This window comes from Ovis canadensis, chromosome 16 (genome assembly GCF_042477335.2).
Source record: "Ovis canadensis isolate MfBH-ARS-UI-01 breed Bighorn chromosome 16, ARS-UI_OviCan_v2, whole genome shotgun sequence".
In the NCBI taxonomy this organism is placed as follows: domain Eukaryota; kingdom Metazoa; phylum Chordata; class Mammalia; order Artiodactyla; family Bovidae; genus Ovis; species Ovis canadensis.
Genome location: NC_091260.1, coordinates 20,469,042 through 20,494,305, shown reverse-complemented (window position 1 = coordinate 20,494,305; position 25,264 = coordinate 20,469,042).

The window sequence follows — 25,264 nt, the reverse complement described above, 5'->3', positions numbered from 1 at the left end:
AAGAAATAACTTATTAGAAAAATATAGACTGCATTGATTATTCAGTTGGGGGATATTCATAGGAGCTTTTTATAAAGCCATGATCCTAATGTATTACTCTTAACACAGAGCTGCAGCCAGTAAAACACAGTTCAGCCACCAAAAATTACTCAAGTTTCGAAAAGGAACTTTTTGAACACCATGAAAGAAATAACAGAACACAACAATATTTAAAAACAAAGAAAACAAGCAAAACTTATGGACTTGTTTCCTCCTATTCTTGATGCAAATACCTGTCAACTTTTCCACCAAACTTAATTCAGGTCTTTTCTATTTCTCTTCAGTTGCTCTTAGTTCGGTGTCATAAAAGGCCAAAAGAACTAGCTTTGATGAGGATAATTTTCCTTGATGGGCACAATTGATAAGAATCTTTAGGAACGAAGTCAGAATTTTCTTTAGAAGGCAGGGGAGAGGATATGGACAAAAATATATAGCTACAGATACAGCATTAATATTCTTCAGAGAAATACAACCAATACATGCATAAAACAAGGAACTTGTTCACATGATTATGGAGGCCAAAGAATCCCAAGATCTGCAGTCTGCAAGTGCGAGATTCGGGAGAGCCAGTGGCGTATGTTCCAGTTTGAGTCTCAAGGCCCAAGAACCAGAACTGATGGGGTAAATTCCCATCTTGAAGCTGACAGGCTCCAGACTTAAGAAGAGTCAGTTTTCATTTCAGTCCAAAGGCAGGAAAAGACCAATATTCCATCTCAGCAGTCAGCTAAGAGGAGTTTGTTCTACTCAAGTCTTCAGTTGACTGGGTGAGGCCCACCCACAGTAGGGGCCTCCCTGGTGGCTCAGATAGTAAAGAATCCGGCTGCAATGCAGGAAACGTGGGTTTGTTCCTTGGGTCAGGAAGATCCCTTGGCGAAGGGAATGGCAACCCACTCCAGTATTCTTGCCTAGGAAATCGCATGGACAGAGGAGCCTGGTGGGCTACGGTCCATGCAGTGGCAGTCAGACACGACTGGACAGCTAATACTTACTTACTTACACCCACATCAGGGAGGGTGATCTGCTTTGTCCAGTCTACCATCTCAAATGTAAATCTCATCTAGAAATACCCTCGCAGACACACCTAGAATAATGTTTGGCCCAACATCTGGGTACCTTATGGCCCAGTCAAGCTGACCCATAAAAGCAAGCGTTACAGATATAGCTATTGAACACACGTGCGCGTGTGTGAAAGCCACTCAGTCCTGTCTGGACTCTTTGCGGCCCCATGGACTGTAGTCTGCCAGGCTCCCCCATCCATGGGGATTCTCCAGGCAAGAATACGGGAGTGAGTTGCCATGCCCTCCTCTAGGGGATCTTCCCATGCCCTCCTCTAGGGGATCCTTAATCTTTGATCTAGGGATCGAACTCAGGTCTCCCGCATTGCAGGAAGTAAGCCCTGGTATGGGTAGCCTATCCCTTCTCTGGGGAACTTCCTGACCCAGGAATCGAACTGGAGTCTCTTGCATTGCAGGTGGATAATATTGCTAATATAGATACTATTGGTCTGATCCCATTGGTATGCACTCATGACAGTATTCTGGGGCTCCCCTCCCATGAGTGTCTCCAGATAAGGTTACTTCTGTTGATCTAAATTCTTCTGAAGATTTCCTCCAAAGTTATAATATTTCGAGCCACGGCACAATGGTATAATATTGCTTTCTTACAGTGACCCACAGAGAAGGGGGAAAAAAGCAGTTTTTAAAAATTGGGATTATCTGAACTATGCTGAGAGGCTCAGAGGACAGTGACCTTTCTCAGAGCCTCTGCCTAGAGTAGTACACCGGTGCCTGTTTCAAAGGAAACCAAGCCCCTATTCCTCTCACCAGGCCCAGTGTTAGCCTCGCAAGGAGCGGCTCTTTTCTGATTGGTGCACCCAGAAGGATGCCTTTTTCTGATTGGTCTCTGGAGACCAATGGTTCTGTGTAGTCTTGGGCAATCACTTGCTCTTTGTAGAGAGAGAAGGCTGGGGGGACTAGTAACCCCCACTGAGAATTCCTCTAAGACTGAAAAGGGCAAATATTTTTATAATGCCCAGCACCAAGTTTGAAACACAGCGGTCATCACTCAGTACACAGCAGGGGCAAGAGGAGGAGGGCAGGCTGATGAGAGGATGCAGGGAAGGGAGGGGCTTAAGGTGGTTACAGCTTGGCCTCAGGAGGGGCACAGTCTCTAGATCTGACTTCTCACTAAATGCCTTCAGGTTCTGTGGCCTTGAACAGGTTGAAAACTACTCTACTTCTCAATTTTTGAGCTGGTAATAGGGTTGTTCAGGGATTAAACCAGATATGCAGGGCACAGACTAACGTAGCATTTAACATGAAGTGCTTCAGACGCTTTCAAATCTAAAGCACATGTTGATGGTTAACAGCTCCTGCGCATCTTAGGGTAACATATATTCTAGACTTAATGAATAAGAGTGGGATCTTGTTTTAAAAGAACCCCTGGCCAAAAATCAGGAACATACCCTGTTCCTTGCCAGACCCCAAATTTCCTATTAGGTAGCAAGTGAAAAGAATTTGAAGAAACAGGAAGCAAGCTGAAGGGATGTTTCAACAAACTCTCTTAGGTCCTATTTCTACTCAAGACATTGTCTTGAATAATTTCAAAGGTCCCAGTATATCTAGAGAACGCTCCCTTCTGAGGAGCTTCTCAGAGAAATACGTCATTTGAGGTCATGCTCTCTTCCTGCAATGCAAGAGACCCCGCCTGCAATGCAGGAGAATCTGCCTGCAATGCAGAGAATTTCTGCAATGCAGAGAGTCCACCTGCAATGCAGGAGACCCTGGTTCGATTCCTGGGTTGGGAAGATCCTCTGGAGAAGGGATAGGCTACCCACTCCACTATTCTTGGGCTTCCCTTGTGGCTCAGCTGGTAAAGAATCTGCTGCAGTGCAGGAAACCTGGGCTCAATCCCTGGGTTGAGAAGATCCCCTGGAGAAGGGAAATGCTACCCACTCTAGTATTCTGGCCTGGAGAATTCCACGGACTGTATAGTCCATGGGGCCACAAAGAGTCAGACACGACTGAGCGACTTCCACTTCACTCCACTTCACTTTCCGCAAGGTGACCAGCTTCCATTACTGATAATAAGGATGACTGACAGAGATGACATCTCATTATAGCCCTTCCCTTTCCATTTGGCACAAAGAGACACTTCCTCTCCTTATAAACAGAAATATTAAGATGTAACCAGCATGCCAGTAACCACGTCATGAGGTCGAGTCAGACATAAAGAGTGATGTTTTCTTTCCCTCCTGCTTCTGCATTCGATCCAGTGGGCATAGAATGGTCCCAGCCCAAAGTTCCACGTGCTCCTGATGGCAGGTTACCAAGGCTGTGTGTTCACAGAGAAAGGAAGTATTGTAACTTTGCAGCTGACCTAGTGGGATTGTCATGACATATTAGCACTCCATGGTGTTTTGACGTGTGATCTGGGTTGAGATCAACAGATTAAAGGTTCTTGGATGTTCAGGATGGTCCATTCCTTCCCAACATGGGCCGTGTCCTCACTTAACCGAGTTTCTTGCTAGTGTCTGTTGCGTAGACTCCTTTCCCTTTTAAGAAACTGACCTCTATGGGGCCACCTGGCCTTGTACCTCGGGGCTCCAGGTGCCTGGTGTTTATCCTGTAGCTGAGCTGGAGTTCCCACGGTTACATAAGCCAGGGGCACTTCCAAACATGACAGTATCTGGAGAATATTTGCTTAGCAAATTAGCAGCGTAAATAAGATTAAAAGGAGGCAAGGAATGGGCGTAAATGTTAAAATGCCTGAGGACAGACTGTGTTTGAACATCTTAAAAGCATCTATTAATACTTAAGTAATTTAAAATTACTTGTACATGCATCGTGCCTATTACACGAGGCCAGGCTTGATTGAGCTATGTGTATTTGTACATGTAGATGGAGTAAGAAAGAAGCTGCTTTTCCACTGTTCAGTGATCTACAGGTTTCACTTACATCTCAAACATCCTTTGTGTAGCAGCCTATGGATTCAAACAAAAAGATATGACTGCTACTGCCCAGATCTCAGAACCACCAAACTCCCATTGTTCATGCAGTACCTCCCATGGTCTCCCCACGTATGTATGGAATTCATGGAGAGTGACTTACAGCCATCTGTGAATCAGCTTAGGAGCGTTGATCTCACTGCCTCTTCTCTCCTTGTTCAGACTCCAAGGGCCCCTGCCACCCTCTGCTCTGACCTCTGCCACCCTGTAATTTTTGCAGCTGTAGTCACCTGCGTCCCAAAGCCACATTCCTGCCTTTGACCTGGGCCTTTTCCAAAAGACCTCTGCCTGACCAAGGTTCAGCTAATGCGCCCGACCACCGCCAGTGCTATCAGTCAGCACAGGACTATGACAGGTTCAGTCTCCTGTAAATTAGGAAGGAAAACATTCACTCCCTCTATGTCCCCTTCTGATGGATGGGAGTGGCGGGCAGGGTGTTCCCACAGCATGGTTCCTTGGGTCTTGGATTGTTCTGAGGTTTATTGCAACACCTGTCAGTTTACACACCCGCGCCTATTCTTCAAGGAATGGGCAAATGTCACCTGGGGAACATGGATGGGAGGATTTCACAGCCAGATACCAAGCTGCAAGTTCCAGAAACATCAACTGTTTCTGGAGAGAGAAAAAACAGTTCTCCAATAACAGGACCCTGCTCTTGGATCTGGCTGGCTGGACCATTATTTATCCTTTTATTCCAAATAATAAATTATTCCTTGAGGAGTTTGCTTTTCTCTCTGTTTCCCACGCATCTCCCACCACCTAATCACCACCCCCAACCCCAAAATACATCCACACACATTTGAATCCCGTGGGAGACACAGGGACTCAGGCAGCAACTCACCCCCATGTTTATCAGTTGGTGCAAGTAGATTTGGAGGGTGGAGTTTTGGAGATCTGGGTAGACTGGGGGCAATAAAAGGTGGGGCAATATCTACCACATTCTACAAATGAATTCTAGCCAGGCCCTTTGTTTTTTATGAATTCACTTTAGCATTTTCTTCAATTAGTCTACATCAGGGAGGTCAGGCGGACAAGGCAATGGCACCCCACTCCAGTACTCTTGCCTGGAATATCCCATGGATGGAGGAACCTGGTAGGATACGACTGAGTGACTTCACTTTCACTTTTCACTTTCGTGCATTGTAGAAGGAAACGGCAACCCACTCCGGTGTTCTTGCCTGAAGAATCCCAGGGACGGGGGAGCCTGGTGGGCTGCCATCTATGGGGTCGCACAGAGTCGGACACTACTGAAGTGACTTAGCAGCAGCAGGGAGGTCATGCACTTCAGAAGTTCATCTTATAAGCTGCTAACCAGGGAACACTAATAGAGAAATCCAAGGACAAGGATAGCATTTCGAAAAGTTAAGGTATATAGTTTCCATTGAGATAATTTTTAAAGTTGAAAATGATGAAAAATGACAAGCACTTGTGTGTGAGACTATTTATTTAGTACAAAAAAATCCCAAGGCTCAGAGACTGAGTGATACAATATGTAACATAATAATATAATTCTTCTCTATGTATTTTTCTAAGGGCTCTTAATTCCAAGTTTACTCTGATTTCCCAACTCTTTATTTAGAAGGCAGTTCCAAGAGAACTGTGGAAAAATAAATAGAGGGAGACTAGAACATCTTAGGTTGAAGTCTTTGAACACCACCTCCACCCGTCTCTTCCCCTAAAGAAAGTTTTTCTAGAATGCTTAAGAAGCCAGGAGAAGGGTTGCCCACACTTTGCCTTTGATTCTTTGGTTTTGCCAGCTATAGCCTGTCCTTCAGATTTTATCTTTGCCTTTGGGGTTTCAACTATCACCCAAATGAAAATGCCCTGATTTCCATCTCCAGCTCTGATCTCTACTGGACCTTGGATATGAAACCCTCCAGAGCCACACCTAGTCCTTTCTCCCTTCATCTAAAACACAAGATTTAGAAGCAAATACATTCATTTCTTTTTTCCCAAACTAGGTCTATATCTGGACTTGTTCATTTCAGTCAACCACTCTGTTTTGTAAGTTCGGTTACTATTAAATATATGAAAACTTTTCAAAGGATTGGGAGGCTTTATTTTTCCAAAAACAAAAAGCTTAAAAAAAAAAAGTTGTTTTTTTCCCCCTAGCATTAAGTTGGAAGTTTTTCCATTTTTCTTATTTCTTTTCCAAGGGAAGGAACACAGCTGAACAGCAGGCAGACACGGATGGTGGCTGCAGGAGAAAGCCTGAAGCAAAGTAGCTACCGTGTCTGTTGGCTGAGCTGATGAGTGGACAGGAATCCAGCCCCAGATGCCATTTCAGGATAAGATCAGCAGTCTAAAGCCATTGCTCCCACCTTCCCAGCATCCCTGGGGAGCAGGAGCTGGGTGTGATACCCCTCTTGGATGTGATGCCAAGCTTCCAGCCAGCAAGGCCACATGCAGATGGGCATCAACTAAAAATGCAGATGATGTCACAAGCACAGCTGCTGCTCTGTCCACCCTCGGGTTTTGCTCACAGCCTGGCTTCGGCCTGGTACTGAGCACATTCTGTGCTTCCTGGTCTTCTCCAGGCCATGCCTTGCTTCTCCCACCCATCCACTCCCAAGTGGGAGGCTGCAGCTGCCGCTGCTTACAGCCTGTTTCCATGGTCTCTTTCCAGACCAGTGTCAAGAGTGGGAATGTGGGCTCACAGCTGACACTAGCTGGCTCTTTGTCTTCTTGTCAAATGGAACAAATTAGGGGGCAGCTGAACTATCTTTTCTTTTTATATTACTCCTCCAACTTCCAAATTTTTCTTAATGGCTAAAAGCTCAGTCTCTGTTGCCAGGCTTTCTGGGTTCAAGCCCAGGCTCCACCATTTTACAAGCTGTGTGAAAATCGGGCAAGTCACTTAACCTCTCTATGCCTCAGTTCCCCATCTGTTAAAAGGAGATAATAACAGGACTTATAAAATGAATAAGGGGATTAAAGGAATTAATATATGTAAAGAACTTAGGATATATAAGTTAGAACTATAATAAATACTGTGCTGTGCTTAGTCGCTCAGTCATGTCCGACTCTTTGTGACCCCATGGACTGTAGCCCGCCAGGCTCCTCTGTCCATGGAGATTCTTCAGGTAAGAACACTGGAGTAGGTTGCCATGCCCTCCTCCAGGGGATCTTCCCAACCCAAGGATCAAACCTAGGTCTCTAGCATTGCAGGCAAATTCATTACCATCTGAGTCACCAGGGAAGACCATGGATACTGGAGTGGGTAGCCTATCCCTTCTCCAGGGGACCTTCCCGACCCAGGAATCGAAGCGAGGTCTCCTGCATTGCAGGCAGATTCTTTACCAGCTGAGTTACCAGGGAAGCCTATAATAAATGCTACCTATTGCAATTTTTATTACTGAAAAGATGTTCACTCCACAGTAGTTAAGTCATATAATTGAAATTGTCATTTCTAAGAGAGGTGTTTATTACCAGTAGCAAACTTTTGTTAAACATTTTACAATTTTAAGACAGGAAATTCACTATTTCACTAAATCCTATAATACAGACAAGGAGAGGTTTTTGTTATACCCATAGAGGAAGCTCAGAGAATTTTAATAGCTTTTCTAAGATCATTGAGTTTGTAAGTACAGAGTAGAAACAAACTTAAGGCCATGTGGTATTGAAGAAGACTCTTGAGGGTCCCTTGGACTGCAAGGAGATCAAACCAGTCAATCCTAATGGAAATCAATCCTGAATATTCATTAGAAGGACTGATGCTTAAGCTGAAGTTCCTATCCTTTGGCCACCTGATGGGAAGAAGTTACTCATTGGAAAAGATCTTGATGCTGGGAAAGATTGAAGGCAGGAGAAGGGGATGACAGAGGATGAGATGGTTGGATGGCATCACCAACTTAATGGGCATGAGTTTGAGCAAGCTCCGGGAGTTGGTGATGGACAGGGAAGCCTGTGCATGGGGTCGTAGAGAGTCGGACACGACTGAGTGACTGAACAACAATGACTCCAAATTTCATACTCTTTCTACTCCATTAAGCCGCCTCAATTTTTATTGATCTGTGTAATCCATTTTTGCTGAGGAAGAACATGGTACTAGGGTGAAATGAAATCAGGTATGATGAAGAAACAGATACCAATAAAAAGGCAAGTAGACAAATGAAGGCACAGCCTTTCACCCAAAAGCTGTACCCCTCAAATGTATAAAATTTAATTGCTATAATTGAGTGATGGATTGTATCCAGTTAACTATTTAAAGAAACTTTTCTAAGTAGGTGAACTCCTAAATCAAAGTTTGGTCAGCAAATCAGAAAATAATCTAAATATTTTAGCAGGAAGGGATTTAATAGTAGGAACTATGTGCCTCTGAAAGTATCAGAAGAGTCGAAGGCATGAAAGTCACAGAGATGCTCTGATTTTTTTAGATCACAAAGAGCCTCTATCAGACCCTTAAGAAAACAGACAAATCACAAGAACTCACTAGGGAGCCGTTGCAAACCTCGCTTACTATTTTCCATAGTCTGCCTATAGCTTCCAGAGAGAAATAATGGCTGATTCTCTTTTGCCATGGAAATCTCCTATCAGTGCCTTTCACTGGCTACATCTGAAGAACTCTCCCAGCAAAGGAGTCTGAGAAATGTACTTTGTAGGCTTCCAGCTCTGTGATAATTGAACACACTTAGAAGGGCAAGGATACTGTCATTGTTCAGTTACTCAGTCATGCCCAACACTTTTTAACCCCACGGACTGCAGCACACCAGACTTCCCTGTCCTTTACCATCTCCCCTAGCTTGCTCACACTCATGTCCATTGAATCAGGGATGCTATCTAACCATGTCATCCTCTGTTGCCCTCTTCTCCTCCTGCCCTCACTCTTTCCCAGCCTCAAGGTCTTTTTCAATGAGTTGGTTCTTTGCATTAGGTGGCCAAAGTATTGGAGTTTCAGCTTCAGCATCAGTCCTTCCAATGAATATTTAGGACTGATTTCCTTTAAGATTGGTTGGTTTGATCTCCTTGCAGTCCAAGGGACTCTCGAGCATCTTCTCACACACCATAGTTCCAAAGCATCAGTTCTTAGGTGCCCAGTTTTCTTTATGGTCCAACTCTCACATCCATGACTACTGGAAAAACCATAGGTTTGACTATATGAACCTTTGTTGACAAAGTAATATCTCTGTTTTTTAATATGCTGTCTAGGTTGGTCATAGCTTTTCTTCCAAGGAGCAAGCATCTTTTAATTTCATGACTACAGTTATCATCCACAGTAATTTTGGGTCCCAAGAAAATAAAGTCTGTCATTGTTTCCATGATTTCCCCATCTATTTATCACGAAGTGATGGGACCAGATGCCATAACATTAGTTGTTTTTTTTTTTTAAATATTGAGCTTTAAGCTAGCTTTTTCACTGTCCTCTTTCACCTTTATCAAGAGACTAGTTCCTCTTCATTTTCTGCCATAAGGGTGGTATCGTCTGCATATCTGAGGTTATTGATATTTCTCTTAGCAATCTTGATTCCAGCTTGTGCTTCATCCAGCCTGGCATATCACATGATGTACTCTGCATAGAAGTTAAGTAAGTAGGGTGACAATATACAGCCTTGATGTATTCTTTTCCCAGTTTGGAACCAGTCTGTTGTTCCATGTCCAGTTCTAACTGTTGCTTCTTGACCTGCATACAGATTTCTCAGGAGGCAGGCAAGGTGGTCTGGTATTTCTATCTCTTTAACTATTTTCCATAGTTTGTTGTGATCCACACAATCAAGGCTATAGTGTAGTCAATAAAGCACTACCTTTCTTTGGGATTAGAATGAAAATTGACCTTTTCCAGTCCTGTGGCCACTGTTGAGTTTTCCAAATTTGTTGGCATATTGAGTTCAGCACTTTCACAGTATCGTCTTTTAGGACTTGAAATAGCTCAGCTGGAATTCCATCACCTCCACCAGGTTTGTTCATAGTAATGCTTCCTAAGACCCACTTGATTTTGCACTGCATGATGTCTGACTCTAGGTGAGTGATATTGTTGGGTATCTATAAATACTATATAGTACTCTTGAGAAATATCAATAACCTCAGATATGCAGATGACACCACCCTTATGGCAGAAAGTGAAGAGGAACTAAAAAGCCTCTTGATGAAAATGAAAGTGGAGAGTGAAAAAGTTGGCTTAAAGCTCAACATTCAGAAAATGAAGATCATGGCATCTGGTCCCATCACTTCATGGGAAATAGATGGGGAAACAGTGGAAACAGTGGCAGACTTTATTTTTTTGGGCTCCAAAATCACTGCAGATGGTGATTGCAGCCATGAAATTAAAAGACGCTTACTCCTTGGAAGAAAAGTTATCACCAACCTAGATAGCATGTTCAAAAGCAGAGACATTACTTTGCCAACAAAGGTCCGTCTAGTCAAGGCTATGGTTTTTCCAGTGGTCATGTATGGATGTGAGAATTGGACTGTGAAGAAAGCTGAGTGCCAAATAATTGATGCTTTTGAACTGTGGTGTTGGAGAAGACTCTTGAGAGTCCCTTGGACTGCAAGGAGATTCAAGCAGTCCATTCTGAAGGAGATTAGCCCTGGGATTTCTTTGGAAGGACTGATGCTAAAGCTGAAACTCCAGTACTTTGGCCACCTCATGAGAAGAGTTGACTCATTGGAAAAGACTCTGATGCTGGGAGGGATTGGGGACAGGAGGAGAAGGGACGACAGAGGATGAGATGGCTGGATGGCATCACTGACTCGATGGACATGAATCTGAGTGAACTCTGGGAGTTGGTGATGGACAGGGAGGCCTGGCATGCTGCGATTAGTGGGGTCACAAAGAATCGGACATGACTGAACTGAACTGACTCTCCCATTGACTTGAAAAGTACCTGCAGATGGGGATGATTCTCTTCTTCGGGTCCAGGAAACGAACGTTTCATGGTGATGGGTATCGCATTGTCTACTTCCATGTGCATGAAGGGCTTCCCCTGTGGCTCAGTCAATAAAGAATCTTCCTGCAATGCAGGGGACCCAAGTTCCACCTCTGGGTCTGGAAGATCCCCTGGAGAAGGAAATGGCAATCCACTCCAGTATTCTTGCTGAGAAAATCCTATGGACGAGGAGCCCGATGGGTTACAGTTTAGGAAATCACAAGAGTTGGACACGACTTAGCGACTAAACCATCACCGCCCACATTAAAGAGCTGAAAGTTCTTCCTTGTACTATCTTATTGCCATTAAAGTCCCCAGAGATGCTGTTTGAGGGTATTGCTTTGAGACAACTGGGTCCATATAAAGAAGGATGTCCTTTTGAGTCTCAGAAGATTTTGGGGTTTGGGATACTGTCCCTTGTGTTAGATGATAAATACATGGGTGATTTGCACGCAGCAGTGAGGGGAAGGCCCTCACACTGTGCGTCGCTTATGGGGCTTCTCAGCCTTGGTGGTAGGTCCTGTCCCTGAATCGGTGATCTAGAAACAAGCCCTTGAGCGCCACAGCATTGTGTTGATCTCTGTTCATCCCTGCAAAGTGCTTGTTCACTCTCCAGGCTTCAGGCGCACATGCCCATCCCACTCTCCCTCCTCCCAGCCTCTGTCCAAAGTGATCCTCAGGGATGGGAGTCTTTAGCCAGGGTCTCTATCTTCTCTCCAAGTCCAAGTTGTGACAGTGCCGATTTCCTTTCAGTTCCCAAGGGCTTTTCCTCTCTGGACCAAATCTATTCCAACAAATTAAAAATGCTGGCTTTCAAAACAATTATTTCTGGTATAAGATGCAAGAGCTTACTTTGGAAGTGAAATCTGTACATCAAATACTGCTTTCTAAAAGTATTTCCAAAAACAAACACACACATATACAGTTGCTTGGTTTATGACAGCACCGCAATTAAACGAGAGGGAGATCTTTCTCATAAGTCATGTTGGAAGAGTTAGATATCTGTATGTAAAAACATTAACCCCAATAGCCTTTATTTATTAATAAACTAATAAATATCTAAAAAAAAAACAGTATTTTCATGACCTTGGCACAGGCCATAATTTTTAAAAGTCAAGACATAAAATGGACTAAGCACAAAAGAAAAAGCTAAAAAGTTGGTTCTTCAAAAATAGCACCAGTGAGAGATAAGGCACAGACTGGAAGAAGACATGTGCAATATATATGTCTAATGTGAGATTGACATCCACAGTATCCTATGAATCTATAAGAATAAGAAAGATAAAAAAAAAACTGTAAATATACAATGAGAGGGAGAGTTGAGCTGCTGCTGCTGCTACACTAGGTAAAAGAGAATGTATAAAGGACCAACAACCATGCGGAAAAGTCCCTAATATTATTAGTTATCAGGATAGTACAAATTAAAACCATGATGAAATGCCATTACATACTTACAAGAATATGAAAATTTTAAAAAGATGGACGAAACCAAGTGTGGCAAGGTTGTAAGCAACTGAAACTCTCATATCAATACATTGATGCTGGGAGTGTGTAGTGATGTAATCCCTTTGGAAACTCCTTGTCAATATCTAATTAAGCTAACCATACATTGTTTTCCTAGATGTGGGCCCAAGAGAAATAACTATTTGCATCCAACAAAAAGAAAATCCTTAGAAGCTTTATTCATAGTAGTCATAAACTGGAAGTAACTCAAATATCATCAACAATAGAATGGATAAATAAATATATATGATTGATATATATGTATATCACAAGGCATCAAATAGGTATATAAAACAGTATTTTAATGATTTAATGTAACTAAACCAGAAATGGATTATATATGTACATATATATGTAACTCAGCAATAAAAAAGAATGAGCTAATGCTCAAACAGCATAGAGAAATCTCAAAGACATTATGTTGAATGAAAGAAGCCGACAACAAAGATACTCTCAGATTTTAATCAATATTGTATTGTAATCAATACTCTCAGATTACATTTATACAAAATTCAAGGACAGGCAAATGGGTCTATGATGATAGAAGTTAGTATGGCTACCTCTTGAGAGTGGATGGGTGCTGACCGAGAAGGAGCCAAGGGATCCTTCTAGGGTGTGTGGGAATGTTTATGTCTTGATCTGGGTGGTGTTTACATGCATGATACATTTGTAAAAATCTAGTGAATCATGTTTTTGATACCAGTGCACTTACTGTAGGCATATCATACTTCAACTTATTCAGAAGGGGAAAAATAACTCACTTGAGAAATTAAAAAGGTAAATAGTAAATATTCCTGTCTCTTTTTCTCTTCTTAGAGCAATTTAAATTCTTCCCCAAGAAATGTATATACCTCTGACTGACTTAGGGAAGGACTCCAAGCAAGAGAGTCTGGAAAAGAAAAGAGCACATGTCTGTTTCGTTGCTGTTTAATATCTCTTTAGCCTTTTGCTAGCGGTGGAGAGACATACATGCTTCAGGATCGGGGACAGCAGGAAGAAAGAAGAGAGCACCGCCAATCAGGTTGCCCTCTAGAGCGCTCGTACATAGCAGCATGCTGCATCCACATGATAGCTGATAAACATTTGCTACTTTTCTGACTCAGTCTTTCTAGGCAGGCTGGGCCCCATTAAAGACCAAAGAAACAAGCCTGATTGTGGGAAGGTGCACAGGCTGATTTCACAAGGTGCCCTTGAATGGACTCCCCGCTTTCAATGCAGAGCTGGGCGCTATGCTCAGAGGGGCCCCTCTCTCTTAGGTTAGCACTCAGCTTCAAGTGGGTCAGGATAGCTCTCCTGATGAAGATTCTGGGCTCACCTGATTCTTGCCTCTCAAGCCTGGGAAAGTCCCTTTTCTTTAACACTTCCTGGCAGGCCTCCCACTCCCCCTCCTGCTCTGCTTGGTGGCCTCTGGGTAAATTAGACATGCTACATCTGAACAACCCCAGCATCCGCAGACAAGCTTATCTCAGTCTGGCCACAGACTTAAAAGTACCTGCACTTCACATTTTGGGTAATCCATCCTTTGTCTACAGAAATGAACATCCCCTCCCATGAACTCCTAACAAATATCTGGAAGGTCTCAAGGAATGAACCTTGGCTGACCCGCACGTGCACATCTTTGAAATCCCTCCCTTCCACACTTTCTGTGGAGCTGGGCGAGTGGTCTGAAAACCCTTGAACACTTTTGTGAATCATAAATTCAGAGAACTGTGAGTTTGGGGATTTGAGGAACAGATTTCAGGAAGTAGCATGGAATAATCATGTTTTGGGTCATTTCATCATCGTCCATTCCCAAGAGGTTACATATGTTCTCTGCCTGTATCCCTACAGATCCATACTTCCTGTTGGAAGGAAAGAAACCAAGTCAGTACTCGATTTGCAAGTGATATTAATCAAAATTTTATTTTAAGTGACAGCTCTTGGTAATGTGGGGATAGCTCCATCTCTCACAGAAGATCAATTCTGTCTGTTTGAATGTGCATGAAAAGCAATGTATGTCCTCTCTGCATAAAGAATCATCTCATAAATACATATTCCTTTCCCATATGGCACATTTTCAGCCGTTGTTATGTGTATAGTCAGAGGAACAGCAAGCAGTAGCTTTGAGCTGCATGACCAAATTCATGTTATTTTAAGAATCTAAGAGTTTGACCTCAGTTCAGAGTCATACTTAAAATGGATAGGTTTTATGAGTTGCAACGGTAAAATGGGAATTCTTTGTTTAATGAGTTTATTTCATCATTGCTATGGGATGGAATAAGTGACAATTAGGGAGAGAATCATTCATTTTTCTCCGTGTAGAATTTACCAGATCCACAGGGTTTGGGTTCTAGCCGAGAAGTAGAACCCTCTGGTGCTTGAACTTGTTTGCTGTGGTAAAAATGTGACTACAGGGGAAAAGGATTAGAACATTTTTTAACGACTTCCAAAAGCATCTAAGACATCAAAAGGGCTACATGAAGCACCATTTTAATGGTTTCATGTAAATGAACCAGAAATGGATATACTGCATTTCGTTTAGAGGTACATGGGGATTAAAATGAAAGGGGAAATGCTTACAGAGGGTTTCTGACTTTAATAAATCACAAATGTTTCTAAGACCGATTCTGTGCTGCATAGGATTAAGAAGGGATCGCTTGATTTTCCTAAAAAAATATTAATCTGCCATATTTTTAACTCATAAGATTCTGTGTTAGCTACCAGTGTTTAAATACAAATCATCTCTACCCATCATTGAAAATGCTGAGGCTGCCATGGCAACAATCGATTTCATTTTTTTCAGTCTAAATAGTGACATCATCGCAGCTCTGAAAAACAAAGCCTGGAAAGTGGTACCAGCAGAAATTTCAAGGATGTGTCAAGGTGGGGATTGCAAGCTTGTGGCCCATGACCGAATCTGTTTGGCACTCGTGTCTTATTTGGCCCAGAGAGCATTCAAACTGTTTTTGAATTGTTTGCTAGCATTTAAACAATCTGTTGATGGGATCAAAAAGTTAAGATTTCTGGTTTCTCTGGACAAATAGAGAATCTGGCTCCAGTGACCTGGATTGCCTGATGGCCACATTGGCAGGAGCTGAAGCCAGACTGTCTCTTCCTTCAGAAAGCAAGTTCTCCAGTTTGCTACAGCCCCTGTCCTGAGCTACTTCAAGCAGCCACATCACCCTGTCCCTCTAGGCTTTAAATGTGAGCCAAACCAAAGAACAGAGGAAGAATGCAACACCCCCTGAAAACTGCAACCATCTTAAAAAGCTGTGGAGCATTTCTGCTCTGTGTCCTTCAAATGGAATATCAACTTTGTATTTTCAAATACAGTTTCTTTCCTTTACCAACACTCAATCCCAGATCTCTCAGTTTGCTGTTCAGAGCCCCTTCATTGAAGAGGCAAGGAGAAACACAGGGAGCTATATCTCTGCTCAATACTTTAACTCTTCATTCAGTCAATGAAATAGATAGCCCTTGAAACTAAAATCAAATTATGGAATTAACTATGACAATTATTTCTCCAAGTTCTATCTTCAGCCACTGAGAATTGGGGGCTACATATTCCACTGGCTATTTAATTATTACCAGCAATCTTTGGTAAGCACAAGATAATGGTTCTGTTGGCCAAAGTTTTTAACTCATTTAGACATTATCCTAAGCAGGGAAAGATAATGGGATCAAGTGTGGCATGGGCCAGTTATACATTATGACCACAGAAAACACCCTTAAATCAAGCCAACCACCTCACCCACGTAAACTGCTTATTATAAGGAAAAAGAGGTTAAAGTGTACCTGAAGCACTGCAAATCTATCGTCATCATGAATAAGTAACTAAAAACACACTTGTAAGCAGAGGGGTATCATTTATATTTGCTTCATAATCTTGATTTGAGTAAAATGGCTGAAACTAGGCAATGTGTCCAGTTATAACTCATAAGGCAGCCACTAATTACACCCTAGAATAAGTCCACCTTGTAGGAGAATGACGCAACCCCTAGGTTATGACTTACAGCACTTGGGTCAAGGTGACTCATGATTTCAGCAGAATTGGAGATAAAAACAATGCCCAGAAGATTCAACTTCATTGAATGACAAGAGTTATCATTCAGTCCTGGACTCCCTTCTCTCCAACTGAAATTGATGCAGACAAGACTTACCACAACCCTTCCCTGAGTTATCTTCTCTGCTTGTGCTTCTTCTCAATCTTATTTGTGTGTGTGTGTTTGAATATTACCATTGAAATATGATGTTGTGAAAGTGCTGAACTCAATATGCCAACAAATTTGGAAAATTCAGCAGTGGCCACAGGACTGGAAAATGTCAGTTTTCATTCCAATCCCAAAGAAAGGCAATGCAAAAGAATGCTCAAACTACTGCACAATTGCACTCATCTCACATGCTAGTAAAGTAATGCTCAAAATTCTCCAAGCCAGGCTTCCACAGTACGTGAACCGTAAACTTCCAGATGTTCAAGCTGATTTTAGAAAAGGCAAAGGAACCAGAGATCAAATTGCCAACATTCGTTGGATCATCAAGAGAGCAAGAGAGTTCCAGAAAAACATCTATTTCGGCTTTATTGACTATGCCAAAGCCTCTGACTGTGGACTACAACAAACTCTGGAAAATTCTTAAAGAGATGAGAATACCAGACCACCTTACTTGCCTCTCGGGAAATCTGTATGCAGGTCAGGAAACAACAGTTAGAACTGGACATAGAACAACAGACCAGTCCAAATCGGGAAAGGAGTACATCAAGGCTGTATATTGTCACCCTGCTTATTTAACTTACATGCAGAGTACGTCATGAGAAATGCTGGGCTGGAGGAAGCATGAGCTGGAATCAAGATTGCCGGGAGGAATAACAATAACCTCGGATATGCAGAAGACAACACCCTTATGGCAGAAAGTGAAGAGGAGCTAAAAAGCCTCTTGATGAAAGTGAAAGAGGAGAGTGAAAAAGTTGGCTTAAAGCTCAACATTCAGAAAACGAAGATCATGGCATCTGTTCCCATCACTTCATGGTAAATAGATGGGGAGACAGTGGAAACAGTGACAGACTTTTATTTTTGGAGGGCTCCAAAATCACTGCAGATGGTGACTGCAGACGTGAAATTAAAAGATGGTTACTCCTTGGAAGGAAAGTTATGACCAACCTAGATAGCATATTAGAAAGCAGAGACGTTACTTTACCAACAAAGGTTCATCTAGTCAAAGCTATGGCTTTTCCAGTGGTGATGTATGGATGTGAGAGTTGGACTATAAAGAAAGCTGAACGCCAAAGAACTGATGCTTTTGAACTGCGGTGTTGGAGAAGACTCTTAAGAGTCCCCTGGACTGCAAGGAGATCCAGTGAGTACATCCTAAAGGAGATCAGTCCTGAATATTCACTGGAAGGACTGATGCTGAAGCTGAAACTCCAATTCTTTGGCCACCTCATGTGAAGAACTGACTCCCTGGAAAATACCCTGATTCTGGGCAAGATTGAAAGCAGGAGGAGAAGGGGATAAAAGAGGATGAGATGGTTGGATGACATCACCAACTCAATGGACATGAGTTTGAGTAAGCTCCGGGAGCTGGCGATGGCCAGGGAAGCCTGCCTGGCTGCAGTTCATGGGGTTGCAAAGAGTCGGACATGACTGAGTGACTGAACTGAACTGAACTGATTACCACTATTGCTCCTTAAAAAATTCTTTGAAATTGCCTCTTTTCTCATTTGCACAAAACTCAACTGAGGCCCAGACCTTGCTGTCCTTTCTGGATGAAAACCCCAGGGCAAGGCAAAAAGTTTGGTGTGCAAGTGAGTCCCTGAGGAGATCAGTAATTGTGATTTGCTGTTATAATTGATGACATCTGTTTACTTCCCCATTTTAGATTTATTCAACAAATATTTATTGACTGTGTATTCCAGGCCAGATATAATCCCCGAGTTATGGCATTTAAATTAGTTCACTGGCTATTTCTCAATATCTCCAGGGATGGAAAATGAAACCCTCACTATGCAATGCTTGTTAGTATATGATCTTCCACTTAGTGACATACTTTCTCACGACTTGTCAAAGATTTTCTGACTTACTCACAACATACCTGTTGACTTAACAATACTCATTGATCTTTTTTATTGTTGTTGTTCCTGAAAACATTTTTCAAGAACATATCATGCGTAGCAATCTTAGTCATCATTTGAATATCCTTTTTGTTTCAAATGAGTTAAATCCATTTAGTAGGAATGTTTTTGGTAGGTATCTTGTCTCCTACCAGAGAAGTAAGGCAATTCCTTTGTTATTTTAAATAATTTGTTCCACTCAGATATGCAAACTTGTTTCTTTGTTGCTACCAATTTGTGATGTGTAAACTGGGCATATCTCAGGGATGGTATTCTCATTGTCAACTCTCAGTAACTACTGAGTCTCTCTCAGTACTTTCTATACTTATCCAGAGTTGAAGAAGAATCTATATAATGAGACAAGAGGTTCCAACCAGTTAAAACTGCCAGCTGAGGAGTCAGATAAGAAAGCAGAGTGCCACTGTAATGGTGTCCCCGCATGACAGGGACACCTAGCATCCCGCTGGTGCTCGTGACTCTGCCTTCTTGTGATTCTGAGTGACAGAACCTGACCTTAATGATGCTCTTTGGATGTCCATAGGACTTCCCAACAAAGACACCTTGCAGGGCTCTCTCAGAACTCAAGTGCACACGAAGAGAAAAAGAAAATTCCAGGAGATGTTGGATACCAGAAACCTGGACACAGAAAAGACTAAGAGAAGCAGGAGAGAAGAAAAGTCTTCCCCTCTTCTCTCAGGATGGATGCTTGGTTATTTTGAGATGCAGTGTGCTGACATGGAAACTGATGTGAGGGTATAGTGAAAGCTAATAACTATCAATTTTGGTTAAATATAGAACTTATAGATAAATGAGATGCACAGAATGTTGATATTGACACATGTGATCCAATGGAGAAAGAAAGATCTATTAAATTGGACCCCAAACTCAATAATCACTTGTCCTTATTTTTATGAATGTGTCCTGTGCTATGCTAGGTTGCTTGTCATGGCTGACTCTTTGTGACCCTACAGACTGTAGCCTACCAGGCTCCTCTGTCCATGGGAATCTCTAGGCAAAAATATTGGAGTGGTTGCCATGCCCTCCTCCAGGGGATCTTCCTAATCCAGGGACTGAATCTGCATCTGCTGCATTGTCTGATGTGTTCTTTACCACTAGTGTCACCGGGGAAGCCCTTTCATGAATGTACCTTTTGCAAAAAAAAAAAAAAAAAGCCACATGATAAGTGCAATGGAGATCAATAGGCAGGTAAGAGGCTCCACAGCACAGTGTGAAGAGAAAGGATGCATTCAGCTTATTTCAACTCTGCAGTCTGCATCTTATTGTGAAATAAGCTTTCACACTGTGCAACAGTCTGGCCAGCCACCAAGAACTAGACTTAATTTTTACCCTTGAGTATAAATTAGCCCAGCACACTGACTGCAAGACTCCAGAGCTCAGCTCAGACTCAGTTTGCTTGAGCCCCACCAGGCGCTACAGCCAGGTCTCTTAAGCCCATCAGCTAATTAAGCTCACTTCCTGAAGGGAGAATTCTGAATGTGTGGGGGTCATGAAATACATATAAGTGAGATGCTACTGAGATGGTCGGTAAGAGGAAAGGTCATACCTTCACTAGAAGTCTAATATGACTTATGATTTTGTAAAAACATATTTCTTGGACACATACAGGGTGTAATTCATGTCTAAACACAGCAATTACATTAAGTCTTTATCTTTTATTAGGAAAGACTGTTAAAGGAAGTGAGTGAGTAAAAATTGCTCAGTTGTCTCCGACTGTTTGAGACCCCATGGCCTATATGGTCCATGGAATTCTCTAGGCCAGAATCCTGGAGTGGGTAGCCTTTCTCTTCTCCAGGGGATCTTCCCAACCCAGGGATCAAACCCAGGTCTCTCCCACATTGCAGGCAAATTCTTTACCAGCTGAGCCACAAGGGAAGCCCAAAGAAAATTAAAGGAAAGAACTGTGTTTATCTGACTTGGCCAAAGAAAATGTTCAACCCCAAACTGTTTCAGAAGCATTAGGCCAGTTCATGTGAAATATTATTAATGACTCGGTTTTATTGAGGGGAAACTAAGTCACTATCCTGATAGTTATCTTTTTTGCATGGTGGAAAATTCAAGAGTAGAGTTATATAAAGAACAGAAAAAAATATAGAGGAAAGAGCTTCAGAAACCCAGGAAGACATCTTAAAAACAATCTGAAACATTGCTATTCAGAAATAATGTAGGAAAAAAAGGGTCATCAACAAAATAAGAGTCAGGGATTGATTTGGGCAAAATATCAACTACTTTACATTGGAACAATTTCACACTAGCTGTCAGGTGAACTGTGATGATGGCTTTTTATTCTTATGACAGTCCCATAGGAAATACCAACATATGACTGAATGTTAAAATTGATCTGGAAGACACCAATGAAATGAGGTCAACTGGAGGGGGAACCTGAGTGGAAGCCTACAAAAGCCCAATAAAAGTGAAAGTCTCTCAGTCACGTCTGACTCTTTGCCACCCCATGGACTGTTGCCTGCCAGGCTCCTCTGTCCATGGAATTCTCCAGGCCAGAATACTGGAGTGAGTAGCCTTTCCTGTCTCCAGGGTATCTTCTCGACCCAAGGATCGAACCCAGGTCTTCTGCATTACAGGCAGATTCTTTACCACGTGAGCCACCAGGGGAGCAAATGTCATTCCAAATAACAAGAAGTCTCATTGGGAAAAGGACCCCGTGAAGCTTTCTGCAGAGAGCTGAAAAGGGCGAACTTGCACAGGAAAGGAAAACTTAAACATAGCTTGATAAACCAGAGGAGGAGGCTGAAATCAGCAAATGTCCGCCATATGAAAGGGGGAAGGGGAAGGTGGTGAACGGCAGCTTGGCTGTGCAGGCATCACCTGGGGGTAATGTGATGAAAGCAAATGACACTACAAAACTTCTAAGGAACTGATGCAAAGAGAAAACTGCAGATGCGTGGGTCTACTTAGGCCACAGGGGAGAAGGCTGATAAGTGGTGTTTCTGCAACTCCACAGATACTGTCTATAATTAATAGATGCACGCTCAGGTGTATTATTTTTCAAATGTATGCACATGGAAGCATGAGGACGTCAATAACTGTGAGGAGTCTGAGACTGTACCGTAGCTACAAATTATCAAGTTAGCCTGCTGGTTTTATGGCTGCTGCAGAGGACACAGAGACTCTTGGATCAGAGACTAAGGACCTCTTATTGTCTTGCAGATCAGTTTTAACATTCATTCATATCTTGTCCCAGTTCCCTGAGCCCCAAGTCTCGTGGTGGTGACAAGAGGAGGGCCAGGCTACACCTGTACATGCAGTGGACTGTCTTATAGGAAAGAGATCTTGAGCTTAGGAAACCTGGATCATTGTAGTGGGCTGCAAACAAAACTTCCCCTTGCTTCAAAGGGAGACATTATTTCTACCCTCCAAGAATGATCTCTATACCAATATTGTGTTTGTGAGATTCATCCACATTGTTGTGTGTAGTTTGGGATTATTTATCCTCATTGCTGTATATTATTCCATTTGTAAACATTACGCAGCTTATTTTTATGCATTTGACTGCTGATGGCCATTTGGATGATCTTCAGTATGGGGTTATTATGAATAGTGTTGCTTTGAACATGCTAGCCCATGTCTTCTGATAAACACATGAATTTCTGTTGGGTACATCACTATGGGTAGAATTGGGTTGGTCATATGGTATGCATATATTTAAGTAGTTACAGCAGTTTACGTTCCTCAGTAGTATATGAGAGTTCTGGTGGCTCCACATCCTTGCCAACACTTGATATTTTCCATCTTTTTTCTATTAGCTACTCTAGTGGCTATAAATGACTGTAAGTGTGCGTTAAGCTCAGTGTGCTTTGAACATGAAACAATTGTGCTTTTTTAGGCCATACTTTCAACTATACTGTCAAACCCCACTTTCTCAACACTTAATGGTGTCTTAAGAAAATCTCACAACTTTTAGGTCCTTTTCATTAATTAAAATTTAGTTTCATTCAGTGTGAAGTTTCAGTCTCTGATTCAGAGCTCTTTCCTTTCTCCAGTCCAGACAGGTCTTGCAGCTTAAGAGGTGTGTGGAGTAGAGAGGGGTGTGGTCTTCTGTTTGTAACAAGCCAAATTCTTCTCCCTTTAATAGGTTCTGGTTCTGGTTTGGAGGCAGGGAAGATGGTAGAGTTTGTTTTTTAATGTCTAGCTAATCAGCTTCCGTGAGCTCATGAGTCGTCTTCTTTGGGTTGTGGCTCCTTCTCTGGCTGTCACTGGTTCAGTTCAGTCGCTCAGTCGTGTCCAACGCTTTGTGACCCCATAGACCGCAGCACGGCAGTCTTCCCTGTCCCTCACCATCTCCCAGAGCTTGCTCAAACTCATGTCCATTGAGTTGGTGATGCCATCCAACCATCTCATCCTCTGTCGTCCCCTTCTCCTCCCACCTTCAATCTTTCCCAGCATCTGGGGCTTTTCCAATGAGTCAGTTCTTTGCATCAGGTAGCCAAAGTATTGGAATTTCAGCTTCAGCATCAGTCCTTCCAATGAATATTCAGGACTGGTTTCCTTTAGGATGGACTGGTTTCATCTCCCTGTAATCCAAGGGACTCTCAAGAGTCTTCTCCAATACCAATAATGGGGAATATATCCAGTGTCCCTCGTTCCAGGCACAGGGCTTTAAAATCCCTTGGAATTTCCCCTAGTGTAAGGAATATCTTTGTTATGCTAATGGGATGACTCTGGTGGGTTCCTAGATTGCTTCAGGGTGGAGGCTGGTCTCCAGAAAGACCAAGAAGCCTGTGATTAGAGTTGGAACTCTCAGCTGGCTTAGGAGGGGAGAAGAGCTGGAGAGGAGCTGGAGATTCAGTTAAAGCTCATGGCCAGGGATTTAATCAATCCTGTCTATGCAATGAAGCCTCAACAGAAATTCTGGATGCCAGTGCTCAGCGGAGCTTTCTGCTTGGTGTACACACTGATGTAGGCTGGTGTGTCCTGATTCTGTGAGGAGAGGGCATACAAATTCTTCATTCCCTCCCAGACCTCACACTATGTGTAAATCAAACTAGAGTGGTAAGTGTAGTTCTTTCTTGAGTTCAGTGAGTCATTCTAGTGAATTTTTGAACTGAGGGGGTTGTGGGAACCCCCAAATTGGCAGCCAGTCAGTCAAAATAATAGGTGGCCCGAGGACCCCATGTGCAGCTGGTGTCTGTGAAAGTGAAAGTTGCTCAGTCATGTCCGACTCTTTGCAACCCCATGGGCTGTAGGGATTCTCCAGGCCAGAATACTGGATCTTCCCAACCCAGGGATCGAGCCCAGGTCTCCTGCATTGCAGGTGGTTTCTTTACCAGCTGAGCCACCAGGTGCCAGGCCCCTAAACCTGAGGTGTCTGATACTGTATCTGGCAGTTAGTGTCATCACTGGATTGTAACACACCCCTGCGGAGGTGGAACAAAACACCTGAGTCCCTGTCCGTGGCTGTTGCCCAAGAATGATTCGACGATGGAGCTGCAAGTGGGGTTCAGCAGAAGCCCATGAGGCCTCTTATAACTCAAAACCTCTAGCTCCAGCTTGACCATTTCCAGCTCCTCCTGCTCTCAACACAGCGGCCAGTCCATCAGTCTGTTGCTGTTGGAACACCCTGGGCAGCAACCAGCCATTTTAGGGGAGAAGCTGGCAATGCAGGTCCAGTCCAGGTCCCTCCCTCCATGCCCATGAGATCCTCGGGAACTGTGCGTGTGGGAGTGCAGAGAGCTCCACCAATGCCCTTCCTCCCGCTTTGCCATCCCCCTCACAATGGCACAGGGACAGGGCCTTCAGCCCATCGCCTAAGCCCAGCTCCAATCTGGAACACGACACGTCAGTCACCCCTTCTCGTAGATACTCCACAGCCTTTACGTTATTGTTGTTGTTCAGTCACTAAGTCGTGTCCGACTCTTTGCAGCCCCATGGACTGCAGCACGCCAAGCTTCTCTGTCCTTCACTGTCTCCTGGAGCTTGCTCAAACTCATGTCCATTGAGTCAGTGAGGCCATCCAACCATCTCATCCTCTGTTGCCCCCTTCTCCTCTTGCCCCTTTACCCTCAATCTTTTCCAGCATCAGGGTCTTTGCCAATGAGTCGGCTCTTTGCATTGGCAATCTTTATAAATAATTCCTTTGGGAGTTTCCCTACTCTCCATTTGAATTAAGGAAAGGAAATATACCCTTCCTTAAATATCCTCCCTGTCAAATACCCATTTCTCTCTGCCCGCAAATCTAGATTTCCAACAACTCTCTTCCCAGTCTCTTTCTGTGGGCTATAGAGGGACTAGTGCTATGGAATGAAAATGAAAAAGAATCACATGGTTAGTTGTGAGAGGCCTTCGTAGGGAGGATAAGTATCTATAACGAGAAATGGGATTTGGAAACTGCAGATAAGAGAGAGAACTGGTCCTGCTGGTGACTAGATGGAATTCTCTCTTGCCAGTTTATCTCGTTCTCCTTCTCTGTTCCTCCATTGTGGCAGCACTAATGACAGGCAGGGGAAGGTGAACCCTGCATAACTAAACTGGATTATTTTTATTGTTTCCACAGGAACCACACCATGTGGGGAATGTTTGTTCAGGAACTATGCTGTGTTTGTATTCATTTCATTCAATTGTCCACAAGGGTGATTGAGTTTTATGTCCTATAACTTTAATACCATGAAATATGCTCAAAGTACATTGATTTTCAACAGGATATGAATTTTGCAACTCCTGAGCTTCCCACTTCCTCATGTTCTGTCATTATTTTATTTAGTTGATCTCCCCTCTTGATCTCCATTCAGCTTT